The following is an 8923-nucleotide window of genomic DNA, read 5'->3' on the forward strand; positions in this document are numbered from 1 at the left end:
GGGCGAGGGCCCCGCTGCTGCACCTTCACGGCCCGCGATGCCCCCCGAGCAGCGCCTGCCCTCAGAATTTGGGCAGGTGCCACGCTGTGCTCTGAGTCGTGGACACGTGGGAAAGCCGCGCTCCATCCATGGTGCCCCCCACTTCCTTTTCAAAAGAAGCAGCTCCACTGTCCCGTTTGGGGCATCTGTGATTTCTGCCATGAAATCAGGACAGAAATAAAACCAACAGTGCTGGTCAATATTGTGAAGGACAATAGAAAACAAATGGCCAAAAGTCATCACATCTGTTAACTATGTGATTGCCATTACTGGATTCCTGGGACCCAGCCAAGCTGTTGTTACCCTTTGGCAAAAACCACAAAGTGTATTTTCTCAGCTGCATAGACAAGTGCAGGAGTTCCCAGTCTGCTGTCTGCTTGTCATATTCACCTCTGGTAGCTCACACACCACACTGTGCCCTTGGCAGCTAAGAAGACAGCTCCATCCCTGCCCTGAGGAGCTCCCTGTCTAAAGAAGTATGACTAAACAAACAGAGGAGTGGGAACACACCACTTAAAAGGAGAGATACAGCCACACAATCGCAGCCATCATTGCACACCAGTGTAGCACCTCCAAGTGATTGGAAACAGTGGAGGGATAGTATTAATGCCTGCAATACCCAATATGGCAACATCAGCTTTGAATGTGGAGCTGCTTCCTAATGGAGGAGCTAAACTCAGGTTGTCAGTGAACACCACTCATTTAATACCATGATGTCCTTCATGGTCCTCTCTGCAAGGCACACCTGTCTGCACTAGGCAGGTTTGTGCTGCAAGCAGCTGCTGATTAGCAGTTCATGAGCTTGTCTTGCTGTAGTTTGCATCCATGCTGAGAAGATACACAACTAATGTTGAACTTGAGAAGAAATCTTTAAGTCAGACACAGTCTAGAATGCTTTTCCCTGTGGTTGACAGAAAGTCATAAGCACTGCAACCCTTCAGGTTCAGTGGACAAAGCATGTCCAATCTTGGAGACAGCCAACAAGCTTCCTGAGAACAGCAAGAAGGAAGTTTTCTCTAGTAGTTTGCTTTAATAAACCCCCGTGTTTTTACTAGGAAAACCCTAAATTTCTACAGCTACAAACAGTGGGGATGGTATTAGAAACTAGGCTGCTGCTAGGACATGTGCCAGATAGTCTTACTACAGCAAGTGGCTGCTATCTCAAGGGACTAGCTTGCATTAGACTGGCTTTTTCCAGTGCCATGCTCTTCAGTGCTAGTTCAGAGGCAGGTGACAGCTGAACTTCTCCAGAAAAGGCAGAATGTGCTGGGGCAGGCGATACTCCGCAGTGTGAGGTGTGGCTGTGCCTCCAATGGGACCGGCAAGGACATGCTACACTGCAGCTGGGACAGGCAGCACAGCCAGCGAGGATCTTGCAAAGCTTTTCCAGTGCATTTCAGACACTGGCTGACATTCTGTGAACTATGACATTTCCATTTAATCAGAAGAAATGAATGTAAATGAGGGATTATTCATCAAATTCTTCACTGTTAACAGGGGCAAGAGATGAAGAGAAGCTGACAGTTCGTGTTTCCTATTTGCTGTTAGGAATGGATCTCTCTTAAGAAGATATGCTGTTGCCCCCCTCCAAGGATCCAGCCCTTTTTCTCTTACTCTTTTCCTAAAATCCCTTCCTTCTGTGCCTATGCTCTTTTTTCCTTGCAGTTTCTGACAACCGTTGGTTGACACACACTTAACTTGTCAATGAGCTTAAGTGATTTTTAATCTATATTTAAACTAAGTGATTAAGCAAACAGGGCAGCTCCCACAGATTCGTTTCTCAGGTCTTGCCTTGGTCCTGACATCTAACAGAGGATGCAGGTTTAGTTTCACAATGCAGCGAGGAGTCAGATATTTTGGGTTTGCTAGATTTTTTTATACAGTTTTGGCTTTTTTGCAGTGAAAGTTTGTGCTATTCCTTGAGCTGCTGACCCGACAGCCCTGGGGACTGGCTCTGCCTATGTAGGTAGCAGGTACATTAGGAGAGCCCCATTGTGTGCTGCTTGCCTGACATGCTCCTCTGCCAAAATCAGCTGTGCCTGAGTGGGAAATACACAGTCTGCAAGGCTGTATTTGGCCTCACTCCCAGGAATTATAATTAGTACAAATTATGATGGTATTTCTCATGATGTGAATTCCTATCCACCAGGAATTAAGTGCAGAAGATCAAACTCTTTCCAGGCAGATCAAATACAGATTTCAGGTACTGTTAGTGTCTAGCCATTACTCAGCCAGGCTGCACTATCTGAGGTGCACAGAAAAGCTGCTCCATTAAAGTGATTTACAGTGGAAATAGATCTCTGTGTTTAGGCAGTGTGTGATTGTCACCACCAACCAAACTTTATACAACTGTACAAAGTCCTGTTATTAAAAAAACCCAGTTATTTAGAGGAAGACAATTCCTTTTATGCTCATTTCTATTAATTATAATAGTTTTTCTCACCTCTGCTGCAGCAGGAGAAGTCCATGTATAGACCAAATCAAGAACACTACATAAGGCAATTTGGATGAGGAGGACACATGGGCTTGTCCCTTGTGGGGACAAAACTACAAATCAGCTCAAACTCTTCCATATAATTTCTCTTCTGAAATGCAGTGTTATAATATTGGGAAATTTTGACACTGGGCTTTTTTGCAGGTAGTGGTCCTGACTTTCAGTGTCTCCTGAGCAATACTTGACCAACAACCCTGTATTCTGCTCTTCTGACAACACTGTATTCTGCCTCCCTGGCTGATATTCTGCTCCTCAGTCTTGTCACAGAAAGTCACTGAGTGGAAGCCACTATCATTTTTGCAAAGCCTAGCAAACTACTCATGTTGCCTCAAAAAAAGCATTACATGTTACAGGAGGTGGCAGTTTTAAAAATAGCATGGCTCCCTTCTCACCAAGAGAAAGGAAAAAAATTATCAGCCCCTCCTAACATGGTAGTGAGCAAATCCAGCCTTCAGCGTTACTTACCTTCATTTGTACAAGAGGGCTGCCTATGTCAATATGGTTCCTTTGCAAATGGTGCCCTGGGATCACATTTCTGAGTCCATTCACAGTGCTGCACAAGAGAAACCCTAAACGATGAGAAATGGGGGCACAGTGAGAAGAGGCAACAATCACGCACAGAGCAGGTGGGTGGGGATCTAGATTGAGAGCGGGGCTAAACTGGAGTGCAGGTGCCAGAGCAAACTGGATCCCGTGATTTCAAGAGACACTCTGAAGAAATCGAGGTACAGCGGCTGCCCGGCTGGTCGAATTCGTAATTGCAAGCAATGACACAACCAGTTCTGAGTCACCTAGTGTTTGTCATGCACCTGAGTGTGCATCCTCCCTGGGAAAAATCAAGCTTAACTATAATTACCACTTAAAAGGAGTGACAGACAAAAGGGTGAAGACAAGAGCCCGAGTCTGGTTTTCCCGTGTGGTGTGCCTCGTCTAGTCACTGCAACCTGCAGGAAGTGATGTCAAACGCTTCTTTGTATCATTTTTTATCAACTTCGCAGAGTCAGAAACAGACACAACACAAAGCCAGTGAAACATCGGGCTGTGCCCATTCACAGAAATATTATGACAGGAGAAATCCAAGGAAGAAAGATTCTAGTACTTACTTTCCTATATAAAGATTTTGATTGGTAGGAACTCCATAGTTTCTGAGTCTACAGCAATAAAAATGCTTCACTATTCTGTAGCAGCTAGTGGATACTTCTGGTGTGAACTGGAGACGTGTGGTTTTGGAATGTCTTTGGGAAGAAAAAAAAAAAAAAAGAGGGAGAAACAATGTTAGGATAAAGCTCCCACTATCCTGACCTCTGAACAATAGCAGCTAGTGCATACTTCTGGTTTGAACTGGAGACGTGTGGTTTTGGAATGTCTTTGGGAAGAAAAAAAAAAAAAAAGAGAGAGAAACAATGTTAGGATACAGCTCCCACTATCCTGACCTCTGAACTACTTCACTGCTCTTTGGAAATAAAAGCAATGCCATGGGAGATGCACAGAGATATTCTGGTTCATCTGTTCACTGTTACTCTTGTTAAATGTGGAGGCAAACTGCCACAACAACAATATTATACTACATTTTCAGATTAGAGAATAATAAGTTTAAATAAAATAACAGTGCCACCAGCTTAATTTTTTTTACAAGTTTTTCTTACAAGTTCCAAAGGAAGACAAGCGCTGTATTGTACTAAGCCCCTTTCTCAAACTCGACTTCATCTCCTATCTGACTTGCTTAGGAAGTAGTCCTACCTCTCAGACATTCTATGAATAATTTAGAAGTGTGTTGCCATCTGCTGGAGAAAGTACATCTTTTAATACATCAACTGATAGATGTGAAAGAACAGGCAAAGTTTAAGGCACTCAAAGACTCTTTAAATCTGAAAGAAAAACAGCAAATTTCAGACTGAAGACAGGTTGGAAGACAATGGTCTGAGCTTAATTTAATTATGTCACTCAATCAGACACTTTACGAAAAAAGAGGAGCTAACTTTTAACAGGAATGGGTGAGGGAATTAGCAAGAGAAAGGTGATAAAGTTCATATCCCCCCTGTGAAACAAGGAAAGGCAGGCAGTTAACACCAAACAGTGAAGGGCTGGGTTGAAGAGGGATCGGAAAACCATAAAACGCTGTAAGATCACTGTCTCTGGCAAGTTATCAGTTTCAATTCTTGAGCTTATCATTTATGGATCTTCCTTGAGGATCCAAACTGAGGGATTAGCCACAGGGTGCTGGTGATGGGAAAAAGGTTATCTCACTGTAAAATCACCTGTCCTGTGGTGCTTTTTGTGCATTCTAGGACAGATGGGTTACGCCTGTAGGGTTTCCATGGGGGCACTCAGTGGGTTTACAAAGGGCAGCCTGCTCAGGAATGCACATGTAGCATCAACAGACACTGGTAGTTCACTTGTGGGAAAACTTCTTAAAGTGTCAGGGGAACCATGGTCTGCAGGTCTGCAATTGTTGTTCGAGCATAATACAGTTCCACCCTGTGTTTACTGGTCTGCAGGAAGTCTGCTTCTGACAATGGGTTTGAAGACCTTGCGAGGTTGGTTAATGGTTAGGAGGTGGGCTCTGCAAGACTTTGAGCTTTGATCTCTTCCAGGGTAAATTATAATGTTGTATGGCTCCCCGTGTAGGTTCCAGTTCAGGTTCTCATGGGTAACTGAGATACCCAGGATACGCAGTCACTGTAATTTTTTTTACTGCATTTAATCTGTACATAGCATTCAAGAGGTCACTCAGAAACACTGTCTCTTCACTTTGGGAGAAGGTCTCTTGATTGGGTGGGGGACACAGGTATCTGCAGCACTCTCCTCAAAGCAAGTACAGGGGTGCCTCATAGCCTGGAAGTATATTACACCTTTGTTGGTATCTTATGGAGACTGTTCCATTTAGGGAGTTACCCCTATTTGCCTATGGCTTTTAAGAATACAGGGTATTTTTTATGCTGATCACTGTGAAGGAATATTCTATATACAGTGAGCTGGAGTGATGATCAGTATCGTCTGTAGTGGAAATCTGTGAGGAAGTCCAGGGTTTAATTCAGATTTTAATTGTGTCACCAGGTTCTGCCTGTACTTCTTTCCACAGCCACATCTTCCTGCCCTCTCCTCTGCACCTGCATTCATGTTTAGATCATGGATCACAGAGTCATCTGCTGCAGGGCAATGAACTGTCTCACTCTGCAGTCATATATGCACTGCTGTGCGCCAAGTGGGGGCTGGACAGGGCAGCCAGCAATGACACAGCGTTGAGGAAGACCAGATTTAGACAGGGTTAATCTTCTGGGAGTCTGGACCTTGGACACATTATATGTTTGTCAATGTCATTATCTAGAATTACCTGTTCCTCTAGGCATCTGAAGAGAATAACATGCCATGCAATACCTAGATGTTGATAGCTGTGTCCACAGCTTGGAGAAAATGTTAACTGTTTAAGTCAAAATTACTGCAAATTGCTGCAACTGTGACCAAAGCCACACCAAAGCAAGACAAGGATTTAGGTTTCCAATCCAAACATGTTGCCAAAATCTCCTAAATTCTCTTGCACGAGTACCTCTTATAGACTTACACCACTGCTACACACAAAATGTAATCATCTGATTCTCCACACATTCCTGGTGAATCAAAGAGCTGATAAATCTTCCTTCTGCAACCCTTGCTCTTCCCTTCTTTTCAGAATACCAAATCTTTGACTGTAGCACTGGGGTATAATTATTGCACATGTTTGTAAATTAAATAATCACAGCATCTGATACTGCAGATGGATGGAACAGGCTTGTGGGCTTGGGTTAGCTTTCGGCTGATGTTTTATTTCCAAATAAGGGGAAAATCTGGCTTCCAATTTAACCACATTAAAATCAGACACAGGTTTCTCATGAGGTATCAGCCCTAACAGGCAATAATATCTGCCAGAATGAGAACAGAAATCTCTTCCATTTCTAGACCTGACCAAGGAAAAACAGCTTACAAGACATGGCCTGATCTAGGCTTTGAGTGGAAACAGACCACAGAGCTGGATGCTGAGAAACTTGTGCACAAATTTCAATTTAGGCTAATATCCAGATAGATTTCAAGACAGTTTATTTCCCCCTTACCAAATAACCCTTCAGTTTTCTACTGCTAAATATATGATTAAAAAGAGAAAAAGCAGAAGCATCGCTGTTGAAGACAACAGGAGGAGACCTCATCTCAAATGAGGCGTCAGACTATGCTCACCCCTGTGACATAAACACAAGCTGAATCTGTGACCAACATAGAGAATTGTAGGATGCTCCAAGGAACTAATTATCTCCTCTTTTTAAGAGAAGTCAAGAACTTCTTGGTTTGATAAATCCTGGATTTGGTACATCTGAATGAAGGCTATGATTGGTGACAATTTTTGCAGAGGAAATGAAAGCTCTAAAATGTCCTGTACACTAAAGGACAGTGTTTGAACAAGAACAAAAGGATTCAGACTAGCCACGGCTTATGTTGGACTGGAAATCAGAGCTTGAAATCATGAGAGTGTTTGGAACAGGTATGAGCTAGGGCAGTCAAGGGAAAAAATACCCACATTATCAGACAGAGCTTGACAGGAATAGAGAAAGGACTATATGATGTGGTATCTACAAGCGTGGGAGAAGGCATCTGATAGTCCAAGAAGTCCCTTCCTACCTCATTACCCTAAACCTAATGTAATCTGTTTGTGCCTTTCGAGATGCTGAAAGAGAACAGTTGCTGCTTATGAAGATCAGGATGATTAGACAGCAAAAGAATGTGGTTTTGTTATTTTGGCTCAGACCTGCCACATAAAGACGGTAAACAGCAGAGGCTGGGACTACTGCTTGCAGGCAGGCTAAGTCAGCAAAAGCTATGTTCTGTTTTTAGCAAAGCAGGCAGAGGTGACCCTGTGGAGGCGTGCCATGGGAGCCTCCAGGAACCCAGCTAGTGTGGGACCTGCATGTCTGGCTCAGCACTGGGGAGAAGGCCTGAGGCTGAGTGATGCAGACCACAGCCCTAGTTTATGAGGGTGCGGTGCCCAGTAAAAGGGCAGAGAAAAAGGAGGTGTAGCTTTGTGAGAAGCCAACCACATGCTATGGCTGCGGGTGGAGCCTCACTGCCACCTGATGTGCAAACTAAGTTTGGGAAGACCTCTTGTGTCTTGTAGTGGATCCCTCTGTGTTGCAAACTGTCCTGTACCCTGTGAGACATTTCTCCATTGCTTCCAGAAAGTGAAGATTAATATGCTGTACATAGTATAGTCACAGTACAGTGTACAGCATACATGTACATCTCTATTAATTTTATGTAGAATGAAACCCGAAGGGTTGTGTAAGAGACTAGTCTTTTTGTTAATGTCATTGTTATAAATTCTCCTAGTTTAAGCTAGAGGCTAAAATTGTAAATAACAATTGTTGGCACACCAGAACAAAAGAAAACTCCAGGTTAGAAATACTATTTAGTCATACAGAAGCTGGGTCCATCACAAAAATCTGGGATAAACTTGCAGAGCAAGTCTAGCACAGTTCAAGGACAGCCTTGTGCTGGATTCCCTTATGCTGTGCCACAATGATCATTCTAGTGATAAAGCCAAGATTTTGTCACCCAATGCCAAAAGAGCCACAATACAGGAGTTTTTACAGAGTGTTTTAAACCAGACAATTCCTAGTTGCAGTCAGTAGAATTTCTATGGCAATCAGCACTCATTCTAGTAGGGCACACTGCTGCGTTAATGAGGTGATTTTTCGCACTTGTAGCTGCGCACAACAGGACTGTGTCACTAAAAACTGGGAAAGAAAACTTTCAAACTGGAGTTACACTTTAGAAAGCCGACACTACTTCGTTACAGTGCCAGGTAGATGGGGGTGGGGGTGTCTCTCTGCCTACCATGCGCACCAAGATTCACACTTCTGTTACTTATTTAAAATTTATTATATGAATATGTATTTACATTCCAAGAAGTTTACACTTATTTCCAAGAAGCCTTGTACATATGCTAATTGATTTTGTAGGTTTTATTACACATGCTGATGTATTAGGGAAGAGGTCTCTAATGGTCCTGTGGGATGGTACCCCACCTCTTTTTAGCCTTCTTTGGTGGCAAATACAAGTTTTGATGTTTGGCATGGTTCTATCATGTATATTCTGCAACAAAACCAGAGCGTACAACCCGCCTAGAGGAACTCCTGGTTATTATTGGCATACACAAATGCTGGCTTTCTTTATTCGAGTGGGCCCTTTCTTATTTCAACGTAAGCCTCTTGGTATCGGCGGCCAGTGAGCAGAAGCCGCGGGCACTGCGCGGACCGCAAGGCCTGGCAGCAAGGGCACAGACGGATTTGCCATCTCTGGGGAGCATCGGGGACGGGAGGGCGGCGGACGCGGCCCCACGGCCAGCGCCACTGCCAGGCGGGAGCG

This window comes from Corvus brachyrhynchos, unplaced genomic scaffold (assembly GCF_000691975.1).
Source record: "Corvus brachyrhynchos isolate BGI_N302 unplaced genomic scaffold, ASM69197v1 scaffold115, whole genome shotgun sequence".
NCBI lineage: Eukaryota > Metazoa > Chordata > Aves > Passeriformes > Corvidae > Corvus > Corvus brachyrhynchos.